The sequence below is a fragment of the Schistocerca piceifrons genome, chromosome 3 (assembly GCF_021461385.2).
Source record: "Schistocerca piceifrons isolate TAMUIC-IGC-003096 chromosome 3, iqSchPice1.1, whole genome shotgun sequence".
Classification (NCBI taxonomy): domain Eukaryota; kingdom Metazoa; phylum Arthropoda; class Insecta; order Orthoptera; family Acrididae; genus Schistocerca; species Schistocerca piceifrons.
The window spans coordinates 365,870,554-365,886,081 of NC_060140.1; positions in this window are offsets into that span (position 1 = coordinate 365,870,554).

Genomic DNA, 15,528 nt, shown 5'->3' on the forward strand with positions numbered 1-15,528 from the left:
AAACAACCTATGCATCCTTAATACCACCGAGTTGGCCGCAGATCTTAAAAGTCCTCATTCGGTGGACGGATTATCATCAATACAATTTGAAACGAGACTCGTCCGACTACTTCATGAGATAATCCGGCGATGTTTGGAGTTTAATCCAGGACGTTGGCACAAGGTCTAGCGATCAGGAACTTTAGATCCCCTTCTCTCGTCCCGCTGGTGACCAAATGCTGGTGGAGAAAATTTCTTCCACTACTAGGGTTCGAACAAACTACCTCCAAGTCGAGCACCCCCGCATAGACGTGGGGTCGCGACCACGGCTATGGAAGCGGGTGAGTATCCAGAAGACGTTGTGCGATACACGTATCTAAGTAAATTAACAGATCGTAAGTACTGAATTTAACAGCTTGATTAAACAGTATTAGGACGTTCTGAAAGACAATGATTGCATACCTACGTTTAAACAAAAGGTAGCTTGTTTTGGGAATATGCAGTAATGGTGAATAACACAATATTTATTGAAACAGCAGTATGACGATGTGTCGTAAATGAAGGTAATCAGCTTCATCTAAATACATACTTCTCCATTTATTTTTGTGTTTCCTATCCGCTGTACGTGCGTTGTAATATTTAGCAGTCATTCTCTACAACATGAGGAACTTTTCCCGGATGTTCCAAGTGTCGGAATGAACTTATAAACAAAACGAATGAAACTGCAAAAGAAGTATCAGAAATAATCATGTAGCATCTGTGTTGTGGCTTTTTGGTCTGAATTCCGAAGACCAGTTCGAAACAGCTCGTCACTCTGGTCTATTCGGTGAATATCTCTTCGTCTCTGCGTAACTATTGCCACTACCTTTTAATTCAAGATGTGCCATAATTTCTTTTCTCACGGTGTTTTTCTTTTGAAACTTGATTGCAGCTTATTATTTTACTCTCATTCCTTTTGTGTGCCATTTTACTTTATTTCTACTTACTAACAATGAGGGGTCCCCAGCGGTGCAATCGACTTATCTGTACGGTGAGGTAGGCTAAGATCCCAGGTGCATACACTGCACCCATTCATCCTGGTGGCTCCACGTTTGAGAGTAATAGATGGAAAAAATTGGAATTTTATATAGCATTCAATACCGTTAAAAAGTTACATTGTATAGTGTGCATGTGTGGTGTAATGGATAGGGTGTAATTTTTTAATTCTATTCCTTTGTCACATAATTTTAATCATAACACCAATTTCTTCAAATGTGAACATTTTAGGTTAGGCCTCACCGTGACTGTTATTGATATCAAACGAAACGACAAGTTTTCTGTTACCAGTCACTATTTATTAATTTCCACGATGCGTTTGAAAGGTTTAAGCCCTCATCATCTGGTGGATACACATATTTCAGTATGACATATGTGTGTGTTGTGTTACAATTTTTGGAGGAACTTGTGACACTGTCTAGCGCAGACAGATGGACGTGCAATTTTTGCCGTTAGTTGATGTACTTATAGTTTCAAGCAGACAGGTCTGCAGGCTGTTGGTCTTATGGTATATCTGTAAATGAGGTCAATACATTGCACATTTGGGGGGTATCACGGTAACATAACTAAATATTTATGGCAAATATTAACGTGTGTATGTGTGCGTGTGTGTGTGTGTGTGTGTGTGTGTGTGTGTGTGTGTGTGTGCGTGTGTGTGTGTGTGTATGTGTGTGAGTGTAGGTGTGTGTGCTTTGCTTACAAAAACCGTCTGGAAAGAAGCACTGTGGGGGAAAGACCCACCTACCTCCCATAAGAGTGGGGTGGAGTTGAGAGCACTTTTTCAATTAAATCAATTCATATTATAAAAATGAATGTATGTATGCGTCGTTTCGTTCTTCGTGGGCACCACAACCTCAACAAATTTAAAGAAAGTCATGTTTTCAACACTGCGTAATTTTTTTGTTTTTCACACTACCAGTTTCGGGCATTGTCCATTCTCAAGCGTGTCTCTTTTAACAAACATGGTTACATCTTCGTCACTAATTTAAAAATCGAGTGCCATACATATTTGTGCAAAACATAGCCATCAGATGTCCTCATCTTGCAATATTTCCTACGAAACACACTGTGTACTTCACTCAACGAACTGTCACGTGCAGAACCGCCCACCTACCTTAGTTCAGCAGATATGATGTCATAAACATTGAGATGAACATAAACACGGACAAGTGTAAAAAATGCCTCGTCATTCATGAAAATCTAATACATTTATTCTTTACTACTAATACACTCCTACAGTCGAGTCACTTTAAGGAAATCCGTGAAACCTGGCAGTGCTTAAAACTGCAAAGTTCAAACGGCTGTAGGCAGAAAAAATAGTCTTCAATAGTGCTAAGAAGATGCTTTTCCATAGAGACGTTCACAACACTTCGTTGTTAGATACGCGGAGCAGCTGTGTCCATCGTGCAGGAACTGTACATTTCTAATAAGAAACCGTTAAACGCAATGCCGAGTTTGTCAACTAGCTTTGAATATACACTGATGACGGCATTTGTCACCTAGGTGATAGCAGATGTACTGATAATGGTTTCAACGTCGTCCGTCAACAGATGGGGTACTGGCGTAGCTACCAGAGCGCCAGTTGTGCGTTCCCTTTAGGAGGGAGTACTCACAGCCAGAAGGCTCAATGTGGTGCAGACACGTGAAGCAAGCAGGCACCCACGCCACAGAGACGCACTCGTGCTTCCTACACCCAGCTGAGCGAGTTTGAAATTGTGGCCTTCCGAGTGGCGAGATGGTCCTTTCGGAGAATTGCCACACAAGTTCAACGTGCTGAGTCAGCTATCCAACTATGCAGATATCAGTGGTCACGTGAACAGTCTCACCCTCGTAAACCAGGTTGTGGACGCCCACGCAGCACAGACGCCCGCCAGGGTCGTCGTAGTGTAAGGGCAGAAGGGGCAGATCGTACAGCTACCACTGCACAATAAGAGCGCTTGTGAGCCGACGCATGTCAACACAAACTGCTGGGAACCGGTTTAGTAGCCGTAGGACTAAGGGACGTTTCGCAGTTCTTGCAAGAGGAAGGCGATGTGTAGTTTCAGCAGGATAATGCTTGTCCACACATTGACCGTGAAACTCAACATGCTCCGCAAGCCGTGCAGCAAAGTCCCTGGCCAGCACGATCTTGGAACTTTCCAGTCGAGCACGAGTGGGATGTGATGGAAGAACTGACTCGTGTGACTCGTCAACCAACAGCTCTTACAGAACTACGTGAACAGGTTGAGCAGACGCGACATAACGTATCCCAGGAGAGTATTCGCCATCTGTGCGATCTACTGAATGCCAGAGGCTACATCAAGTACTAATATGGGTGTTTTAGCATCGGTTGATATCTGGTACCTCAGAACCACTTGTTCTAATGAGCTCTAAACGCACTCATCTCATGTATTTGAGGAGACAATGGAGACAGTGGTTGAATTCTAGAATGGGGTCACTGTCGCAGTGTATGGCAGAAGGACTCTGTCAACTATCAGATTCATCCATCTACAGTTAATCCCTCTTAGCTGACAAACCCCACCTCACAGATCTACTACATTTACCCCACCCTCAAAATCATGGCTCAATCCTACTTCTGGAAGTCCCATATCCACTCTTTACACTGCTTTGCAGACACATTAGAACTACAAAAACAATAATGAATATATGATTGGAAATGGAATTAAATTTAACAATGGTTTTTGAGAATGATTCGAGATTTAGTGTTACCCTGCCTCAAAATCATATGTACTTCAATCTAATGCAACACTGACTAATCATAGCAGCATTTCAATCATCTGCTTTAGAATAGTCAGATTCATCCTAATATTAAACAATGGAAACTCCACCATATAGGAAAAGGATAGATTGCTACTAACCATAAAGATCAATAGTTGAGTTGCAGACAGGCATAATGGCCAAAAGCTGTAATGTGTAACAGTCTTTTCAAAGCTTTCTTCAGCAAAGAAAACACACACACATCACTCACGCAAGCGCACCTCATGCACACATGACCATCAACACCTGCAGGAACTTATCCCTTGCAGGCTCCCCGTTCCTGCAGGCGCACTATCCTCTGTGCCCTCGGTGGCTCAGATGGATAGAGCGCCTCCCATGTAAGCAGGAGATCCCGGGTTCGAGTCGCGGTCGGCGCACAAATTTTCGACATGTCCCCAATGAAGTATATCAACGCCTGTTAGCAGCTAGGGTGTCCATTTAATTATCATTTCATTCTAACGAAAGCTGCATGGTCATCAACGGTAACTGTTCTTTCGGGAACAGATACTACCTTCATATATAGTTGCAATTTTTGTCGACCAGTATTTGGCCAGCAAGGTGAGCAAAAGTGTTGAAGCACAGTACTCAATATTCTGACATTGTTCCGGTGTCCTGGAATTAATTAATTTTCACAATTTCATGAAGTAGGTACATGTGGCACTGTTAACCTCCACTGATTAACACCAGTCATAACGACGGCTACGTTCACATTGTCAGTTAGCTGTGACGTTTTGGAAAGTTATCGGGTACTCCCCCTCCACTTCGTCGTTAGCCTACTCAGTCTGTGCCTGGCAGTGATACCCGATGGTTGTTACCTCTACCTCGAGAGTCCCAGCTGAACGATACGTGACTGTCTACCCGTCAAATAGGGCGTTGTTGAAACTTCCTGGCAGATTAAAACTGTGTGCCGGAGCGAGACTCGAACCCGGGACCTTTGCCTTTGGCGGGCAAGTGTCCTACCAACTGAGCTGCCCAAGCACGACTCACGCCTCGTCCTCACAGCTTTACTTCCGCCAGTACCTCGCCTCCTACCTTCCAAACTTTACAGAAGCTCTCCTGCGAAACTTGCAGAACTAGCACATCTGGAAGAAAGGATATTGCGGGGACATGGCTTAGCCACAGCCTGGGGGATGTTTCTAGAATGAAATTTTCACTCTACAGCGGAGTCGTAGAGCACTCGCCCGCGAAAGGCAAAGGTCCCGAGTTCGAGTCTCGCTCCGGCACACAGTTTTAATCTGCCAGGAAGTTTCATATCAGCGCGACCGACGAATTATCATGACTATGTTGTTAGACTCGCTCAGATAATACTGGTAAAACTCAGTGATCAGGAAGAGGACAATACAGATAGTGATGTTGCATACGAGATTGAGGATGACTATCGATCTGTTGATGAAGTCTAGGGCAGACAGTAGTAAATGTTGTTCATGCCCTCACTCTAAGCATCGCCCTCTGCAAAGAGAGACGAAAACGCTCTTCGAAAAAAAATAAAAATAAAAAAGTCTAAGTCTAAAAAAAGGAGCAGACTAGAAGCACCCCAGTCGTCAACTCCTTTGGATCAGTCAGATGTACCACAACAGAATAGGCAAGAAGAGGAGATTGTCCTAGCAGATATCGGCCAAGAAGTTCAGACTGAAGAACAAACAGTACCAGAGGGATCCCATCCCGCCTCATCAGATCTAATCGTCACTTGTGAGGAAGAAGAGCTGTTTAGGAAAAATGGATACAAATAGACGACGATTACGACTCGTTCGATCAGGGCTGCTGCTAGAAACATTGATCACATAAAGCCTGGCTCAACGCCCATTACCAGTTACACCTATGATCCAAAGGAATGCTTTGCCCTGTTCTTTTCACATTCCATCAAGGACAAAATTGTTCTTCATACGAATGAACAAATAGAGAGGGCCAGGGTGAGCTATAAAAAAGAAAATCCTCAGTTTGAAAAAATACGACATATGAGGAGTTGCAGGCTTTGTTTGCGTTGCTGATCCTTTCCGCTGCTCTAAAGAGTAACCGTTTGAATGCTGATACGTTATTTGATAACAAATATTTTAGCACACCATTCCGTGCTGCCAAGTCACTTATTAGCTTTAGATTTCTCCTGGAATGTCTACGATTCGATGATAAGTCTAATCGTGCAGAGAGAGCTGAACAAACAAAACTCGCACCAGTCACCGCAATAAGGGAAGAATTTTTGAATCACTGCAGAGAAAATTATAGACTCGTTTCATATCTAGCTATCCATGAACAGCTTGTAACTTTCAGAGGGAGATGTGGGTTCAAACTGTCTATTCCGAGTAAATCAGGGAAATATTGGCTGAAAATCGTTATGACGTGTGACGGCGGCATATCATATATGATTGAAACCGAGTCCTACGCTGGAAAAGGTTTTGTCCTAAGTGGAATCTCTGTAGCAGATCATTATGATGACAAACTGACTGCAACTGTTCAGGGACGAATCGTAACATAACGATGGATAATTGGTTCATACTTGTTCCTACGATGCTCCCAGAAGGCTCAATTAACCAAGCATCCAAAAATCAAGAGATAATAATGACATATAAAGTAACAAAGGGCGGGGTAGACACCGTGGATCAGATATGCAGAGCAAGGAGCAGCAATTTTAAAAAATCGAATAGATGGCCATTATGTTTCGTTTACAATATGGTCTATGTGACGCTGATGAATTTGTACCTAATCTGCGTCAAATCTGACAAGGTCAACAAAATCAAGTATTCTCAAAAAGACCAGTGCCTCGTTTTGAATTTGCCACAGCCTTGCATTCTCTGCTTGTGCAAGACTGGTTGAGACACAGGCTGACTATTAGCAATAATCCCAAGGATTTGAGGTTACCTGTAGAGAATGGTCGCGTTGAAAATGAAAACGAATGGGCTCAAGTAGACCAAAATCTTTCTACCGATCCGTCTGACAGCATTACTGAGAAGACGTCTCGAAAAACATGCCGCTTTTGACACTATTAAAAGAAACGAATGACTGCCCAGTGTTGCAGCAAATGCTCAACTGAAATTTGCGGTGAGCACAGTACAAAAGTGTGTACTGCCTGCTATAACGAATTGTTTTGATTCACGTTTCTTCCTTTCGTATTTCTTGTTTTTTATTATTTTATCGATTTTGTTGTTTTATTTGAAAAAAAATTAAAGAGACTGTACGTGCAACTAACAAGGCTGATTTTAGCGTACAATAAATAGTCATTGCTGCTGCAAGCATCCTAGTATGCACTCTCTGTGACAGAAGTAATGTGATGCTAAATTAAAGAGGATAATAAGCATAAAAATTGTATTAATTTGTTTGATGAAAAAGAAAGACGTAACTTCTTATTTGTTGAAATACTCCTCTTTGTTGAAATAGTTTTTCGAAACTTATGGCTATACACCTCTTTATGTAAGACTGTTGGATGAATAAAACGTGTTTTCAACACGTACTGTCGGCAGCTACCATTTTTTTTCGGGAACAATTGATGAACAAGTGTTCACTGGGAGAGTTTTGCTTTGGAATCACACCCCCTGAATTGACGTGTGTTACTAACACAAGTTCGCAATCGCCTAAAAGAGGGGTGTTAGTAACGAGCATTTAAAACCAGATGTTACAGGGTTGCAGGGTTAATGGTGATCCGTCAGATGGGGATGTTAAGTTTTTTCTAAACGATTTATGCGATGTACTCCATTCCCTTGTCGCATCTTGGGTCTAAAATTGAGACTTCAGTTTCATAACTAAGATGATTCTAAGTTAGTGATAGGTGTTGTGAGGAACTGCAATCCCCGAGTATACATCTGCTTGACGATGTCCTGCTTACAGAGCTACGGCTGCATGACGTGTAATTTCACATATCGGACACCGCTGCTATGCGTTTATCTGTTTCCTTGTAAGAGGTATTCTCCGTTACTAACGATCATTTTATATAGGTCTGATGTGAGCATAGTTTAACTTCTGAACCGTGATCAGATGTGAACAGTGGACGCTACACATCTCTGGAAAGCTACATTGTGCACGTTTTACACAGAATCTATATTTTAAGGACGTAGTTTTTTTCATTTTACAGTTTTTCATTTTACAGTTTGCTTCTTTCGCAAAGCATTACGGGTCGCCGCGAAAGTCGAAAGTGTGTCAGAGTCCCAGTATGGTGAAAGTTATGGTGATTATCGTGTACGACTGTGATGGTGTTACCCTAACGCATTACGTTCCTCCACGGCAGACCGTAAATGCACAGTGTAACTGTTCCTTTTTGGAGCATCACCTGCGACCAGCTTTGCGAAAGAAGTGGCGACGCCTTCTGCGCAACTCACTCATCATTATGCACGACAATGTGCGGGCGCATACAGAGCAAGCTGTGGCTATCTTTTCGGTCGATGGGACTGAGAAGTACTGTACCATTCACCATACTCCACAAACTGAAGTCCTTGTGACTTTGATTTGATTTCGAAGATGAAGGAACCACTTCGTGGCATTCACTTCAGAACTGTTCCAGAGATTCGACAGGCAGTGGACCGCTCCATTCGCACCATCAACAGAACAGGCTCCGCTAACAGTGTACTATGCCTTCCACATCGCTGGCAACGGGTTCTACACAACGCTGGTGACTACTCTGAAGGACAGTAACAGGTACAAACATGTAACTCTTTTGTATCGGTTGTGAATAAATAGTGCCACTATTTAAGTTCCATCCCTGGTATGCAGAGCGCTGTCTGGTATACTTCGATGAAGTGCATGTTCGAGAATTAACAATGAATGGAAATACTGCACAGTCATCTGTCTACATTCGCAATGATACTCGCATAGTAGAGCAGGATCTGTTTAGCTATGATACTGAAATTGGGAAACATGCTGTCATGTTATTGGTCGGTGTTGAAATTACCGTAAAAGTGGTCAATTGGTTTGCACTATCAACTGTGATGCTTATTATTACATTACATCGATGGTGTCTTTTCCATCCAATCTGTCCACTGGTACGCTGTTGGTTACCACATAATGATTGACTGACATCGCTTGTTTGAGTTGGAGAAAAGTTTTGGTGGAGAGGCAACACCTTCTGGGGATGGCTAGCACCGAAACAGTGATCGTGTACATGATTGCAATATGAGAAATCACACGAAACGGAACGCAGAGCCATCGTCTATTCTGTCACAGTGACAGATGAGTTTAAATGTAGAGGTCGTCAATCACCTTCAGACAGCAGATTGGACAGTCTCCACAACGCAGCCAAACTCTTCTAGTTTCTTTATGTTCTAACTGTCTTTTATTTAAAATCATCCAGTGTGTGTGGTGTGTAGCAGTAGTAACAACATGAATTATACCATGCGACGTCTAGTTTTCTGTGAGAAGCAATGGATCAGAACGTGTTAATGATTAGAGATTAGATTGGATTAAATTAGTACTTGTTCCATAGATCTTGAATATAACACTTCGTAATGATGTGGAGCGTGTCAGGTTAATAAAAGCTGTCTATAGAAGATATTACATTACATAAAATATTACAAGACACTTAATACTTTTAATTTTTTTATGGGTGGGGGGTGGGGAAATTACCCACTTACTACACTCCTGGAAATGGAAAAAAGAACACATTGACACCGGTGTGTCAGACCCACCATACTTGCTCCGGACACTGCGAGAGGGCTGTACAAGCAATGATCACACGCACGGCACAGCGGACACACCAGGAACCGCGGTGTTGGCCGTCGAATGGCGCTAGCTGCGCAGCATTTGTGCACCGCCGCCGTCAGTGTCAGCCAGTTTGCCGTGGCATGCGGAGCTCCATCGCAGTCTTTAACACTGGTAGCATGCCGCGACAGCGTGGACGTGAACCGTATGTGCAGTTGACGGACTTTGAGCGAGGGCGTATAGTGGGCATGCGGGAGGCCGGGTGGACGTACCGCCGAATTGCTCAACACGTGGGGCGTGAGGTCTCCACAGTACATCGATGTTGTCGCCAGTGGTCGGCGGAAGGTGCACGTGCCCGTCGACCTGGGACCGGACCGCAGCGACGCACGGATACACGCCAAGACCGTAGGATCCTACGCAGTGCCGTAGGGGACCGCACCGCCACTTCCCAGCAAATTAAGGACACTGTTGCTCCTGGGGTATCGGCGAGGACCATTCGCAATCGTCTCCATGAAGCTGGGCTACGGTCCCGCACACCGTTAGGCCGTCTTCCGCTCACGCCCCAACGTCGTGCAGCCCGCCTCCAGTGGTGTCGCGACAGGCGTGAATGGAGGGACGAATGGAGACGTGTCGTCTTCAGCGATGAGAGTCGCTTCTGCCTTGGTGCCAATGATGGTCGTATGCGTGTTTGGCGCCGTGCAGGTGGCGCCACAATCAGGACTGCATACGACCGAGGCACACAGGGCCAAGACCCGGCATCATGGTGTGGGGAGCGATCTCCTACACTGGCCGTACACCACTGGTGATCGTCGAGGGGACACTGAATAGTGCACGGTACATCCAAACCGTCATCGAACCCATCGTTCTACCATTCCTAGACCGGCAAGGGAACTTGCTGTTCCAACAGGACAATGCACGTCCGCATGTATCCCGTGCCACCCAACGTGCTCTAGAAGGTGTAAGTCAACTACCCTGGCCAGCAAGATCTCCGGATCTGTCCCCCATTGAGCATGTTTGGGACTGGATGAAGCGTCGTCTCACGCGGTCTGCACGTCCAGCACGAACGCTGGTCCAACTGAGGCGCCAGGTGGAAATGGCATGGCAAGCCGTTCCACAGGACTACATCCAGCATCTCTACGATCGTCTCCATGGGAGAATAGCAGCCTGCATTGCTGCGAAAGGTGGATATACACTGTACTAGTGCCGACATTGTGCATGCTCTGTTGCCTGTGTCTATGTGCCTGTGGTTCTGTCAGTGTGATCATGTGATGTATCTGACCCCAGGAATGTGTCAATAAAGTTTCCCCTTCCTGGGACAATGAATTCACGGTGTTCTTATTTCAATTTCAGGAGTGTATATCCAAAAATTCATCTAATGAGTAGGAGGAGTTTCCATTCAGAAATTCTTTTAATTTCCTTTTAAATGCTATATGTCTATCTGTCAGACTTTTAATTCTATTAGGTAAGTGACCAAAGACTTTAGTGGCAGCATAATTTACCCCTTTCTGAGCCAAAGTTAGATTGAACCTTGAGTAGTGAAGATCATCCTTTCTCCTAGTGCTGTAGCCATGTACATTGCTATTACTTTTGAATTCGTTCGGATTGTTAATAACAATTTTCATAAGTGAATATACATATTGTGAGGCTACAGTGAAGATCCCTAGCTCTTTAAATAAGTGTCTGCAGGATGATCTTGGATGAGCTCCAGCAATTATTCTGATTACACGCTTTTGTGCAATGAACACTCTTTTACTCAATGATGAGTTACAGCAGAATATGATGCCATACGACAGCAGATAATGAAAATAGGCGTGGTAAGCTAATTTACTGAGATGTATATCGCCAAAATTTGCAATGACCCTAATAGCATAAGTAGCTGAACTCAAACGTTTCAGCAGATCTTCAGTGTGTTTATTCCAGTTCAATCCCTCATCAATGCATACACCTAGAAATTTTGAATATTCTACCTTAGCTACCGATTTCTGATCGAAATCTGTATTTATTAATGGTGTCATTCCATTTACTGCGTGGAACTGTCAGTTTAGTACCTGACACAGACGTCTAAGTCGTGTCAGAAAAAGCAAAATCTATGACAGTGTACAAAGTGTATTACAGCAGGAAAAAAAAGTTTCAAACAACGACATAGGGTCACAGGGAGGGTCTCTTCGACTTGTAGTATAGTTTGTGGGATACGGCCATCCTCCTAGAGTACAGGCGATGCACCTTTACACTGGTCCGGGCAATGAGTCAATAGCTATATATTTAATAGGATCGTCACATGTGCTCGATGTCGACAAACAGACGGTATTTATTTTCGATATATGGGAAGAGAAAGATGGGGTAAAAATCTTATCGAGCTCTCTATCGGATGAAGATAGTGGAACTTTTATAGTTCGTAATTTTTCTCTGTTGGATGGTACAGAATAACGAACATAGCATGTTGGAGTGATAGACGTGAATGGGCCCTGAGGGACGCGGATCTGTGGTACCTGTACGTAGTTTGGGGATGCACCACAGCGCAGTAACAAAATCTTTGTCTTTCTCCCACTTCCCGTTTCCATTAAATGGTCAAAACACAGCCCTGTCGCAGTGACTCAGCTTAGCCTGTTTCTACATGGCTGGTAGAAGTTGGTAGATCTAGCTTTCTCATACTTAGTTCAGACTTACATTGGAACGATCACATGCGCAAATCTGTAGGGATGGTAACGCAGAATCTGAGGGACAGTTGCAAGATACATAGGGACTACCTAAAACGACATTGGAATTTTACTGTAACAGATAGGTTCGAGAAAGGTGACCAGTTTCGAGATATGAGTGCCTGAAATATGATTCACTAGTGACTGTAATCATTAAAGGACTTCCCCATAGGACCTGACACAAGTATGTGGTTGAATGTAAAGACTTGATTCCAAATCGTAGACATCATTTCTACCGAAAGTGTAGCACTAGAGATCTGAACCTCAATCAGCACATCATCTATTACTGTTTGTGATCCTTCTCAATCAACCATTGCCTATAACCCAGTCGATATATCGCAGAACCTCTGACATGGCATCGAGTCAGAATGCATTACAAATATTAGAGAAATATCTAGTGGCGGCGGCGTGAGGGAGTTGCAAATACCAGTTTCATACCACGTTCCTTAGCCGAATCACTTACAAAATTCGGTAATTTTATTACGCTGTTGCACCGTCACTGACGTGATACTATATACTCCAGCGATCACCGTCTATATTCAGTGTCATTCTATTTGTCTGAAAAAAAACTTCATTCAGAGGTAATACCATACACAGATTTATAAAGCCAGTATAGCTTTTAACATCGATACTTGTACGCACCTGTAGAACCAAGATCACTTGTCATGGTAATATGGATTTTTTTTTAACATCTGACGGTTTGTAAGACGATTACACCTCTCTTTCTAAGACATGGTGATAGCACTCGCAAAAAAAATATGAGACATGTCCATCCATTGTTGATTTTCGGTCAGTATTATTTTGTATCGCCGGCAATCAGTTATTGGTGAACTATTATACTTAGTAGTAGGGGGTGTGTGATAGGTTCGCCTTGAGCATCAGACTTATAATGTATGTGTGTGTGTTCCGACAAGTGCAAAGGAAATGAATACGTCCAGTTGCAAGGAAGGTATGGATTTGACGTGGAATACTGTGATAGCAAAGGGAAGAGTATATCAAGTCATAAGAATAGTACAGATATTTTTGTTAACAGAGCCACAGCCGTCAGCAGGGTGTATTTCCGATACTTCGCTCATTGTCGAATGTCATCCAGTTGAGACTGTGATTATAATATTTAATTGTTAGTACAGGGATAAAATATATATGAGGCTGGTTTTACCTAGGATGATTCTGTCTATGCATGCTTGGCGTGCAGCGCTGGTGACCTGTGGCGGGAATGATTCACATTTCCAGCTAACGGTAGGAGCTGTCTGAATGGAGAGGCCTGTTGGGGTGTAGGAATGTAGCTGACTTAACCGTGTCGTCCTCTAGACGGCCGAATAGCGAACTAATGCTTAGTACATGTTGGAGAGCTTTCGTCATCAAGTGGAAATTTGAGAAGATTAAATATGGACGTGTGTTTGCACTGGACCATTATTCCCTCCCATGTAAATTGTTCGATTGACTGCTTCTGCACATTTCGCTCCTTCATTTTGTTTACGGAACGTCGATTGTGATGTGAGCATCTAGCAGGTGAAAGGCAGGTGGAAGACATGTTTGCTGGTTCTCTAAACATGAGAAACACCTTAATTGACTTTGTAAATTATAGGGATGATTTGAAATCTGTATTATCACTGACATCGATATTCGTGAGTGGAAATATCAGTTTCCTCTATTTTTTTTTTCGAGTTCTCACAGAAAGGTCTTCACAGACGTGATAAGTTTCTAGTTACTCAGTGTTTACAGCAAGCTCCACCTCGCTAAAGTTTTGGGTTGGTAGAGAAATAATTCCCAGTCCATATCTTCAGAATTATGTTGCGTGAGCAATTAATAGGATACTGTTATGTGTTTGATATCGAGAAGTATCACGTAAATGGTATAATATTCTGGCAAACCGTGTGAAAACACATGCATTCTTGTAATTCCCAGAGTCTGGAGATGGGTGTAAAAAAGCAAGCAAGCAAGCAGGTCAGGCTGTAAGCGGTAACACCTTTGTGCCAAGGGGGGCCGACCCCGAATTTGTAGAACAGTTCTGGAGTGACTTCAGTCCACGCAGGGCGCTCTGGTCTTGCGTCAGGGCTGGACAACTGTCGAACTCTTGGAAAATACCTACTGCAGTGAGGAGTATTCCTATGGTGCATGTGCTTTTGCTGTCTGTCTTCATGGTATGTGTACAAGTGTCTGGCGTGAATGTTGTAAAAGGGGCGATTTTGTATGGCACATGATACGAATTGTATGTTTATTACATAACCATTGTACACAGTGATATATTGCTGGGTTGGAGATCAGTTTCACGCTCTAGCATTCAAGTTCCTGTCCTCAGTGGCAGAGCAGTGTAATTGAGTAAGATTGTTTCCATATTTGCTGATCTGTAAGCCACTTTGCAGGGTTTAATTGTCGGTGGAATATGGTGATCTGTGCAAAATAGATTTTTGCCGCTAAAAGTCTCATCTGCAGAACGAAAAAAAAGGCGGACAGTGCTTTCACACTGAAAGTATTAGTAGTTTGGCGGGTAAATTCAATAAGAGTCAAGACTCCATTCATTCACAAGACATCCTTTGTGCCGGGACGTAGGACTGTCTACAAACTGATTTGAACAAGATGGAGTCAACGTATCCATGGAAAGTTCTGAGAAAGCAATTGTTCAAAGACAAGTTGAAGCAGACCATTCACTTCTGGCAGGGATGCGGTCACTCATCTTCCATGGTGGCATCAGGACATCTCCAGACCTGTAGCTGTAGGATACGAAAAGCCCTGCTGTTCTTCTCTTCTGTAAGACAGTGCTTCGGATTCTGTTTGCGTAATTGTTCTGATTTCCCCCTGTCTGTGCTCAGAGAGTGCTCTCTTTCCAAACAACAGGAATGCTTTTATGATTAACGGTTTTCAAATGGTTCAAATGGCTCTAAGTACTATGGGACTTAACATCTGAGGTCATCAGTCCCCTCGACTTAGAACTACTAAAACCTACCTAACCCAAGGACAACACACATATCCATGCCCGGGGCAGGATTCGAACCTGCGACCGTAGCAGCAGTGCGGTTCCAAACAGAAGCACCTAGAACCACTTGTCCACAGCAGCTGGCAATTAACGGTGTTTTCGCAAGATCATACAGACATGCTGAAGGATTTAGTGGTGAGGACGTTTAACGTTTTTGAGACGTATGTTGACAGCAAGACGAACATTTCATGGCGATTCGTCAGCCACGCTGGGCTGGTAAGCATGCATGCATCGCTAGACGCAGCTCACTTGTCCTGTTAGGACAGCTAGGGAGGAAGTAGTCAATGTTATTCCGGAACAGATTTCTGTACCACAACCTGTGATGTCAGTATCCACAGGTGGGGAGGTTATGTGCCAGTGGCCCAGAGGGTGAGTTGGCGCTTATTTAGGTAGGCATGTGACATCAGTATAACATTGCAAACCGTTTACCTGCTATGGAAACATCTCTCTGGGCACTGGGCCAGC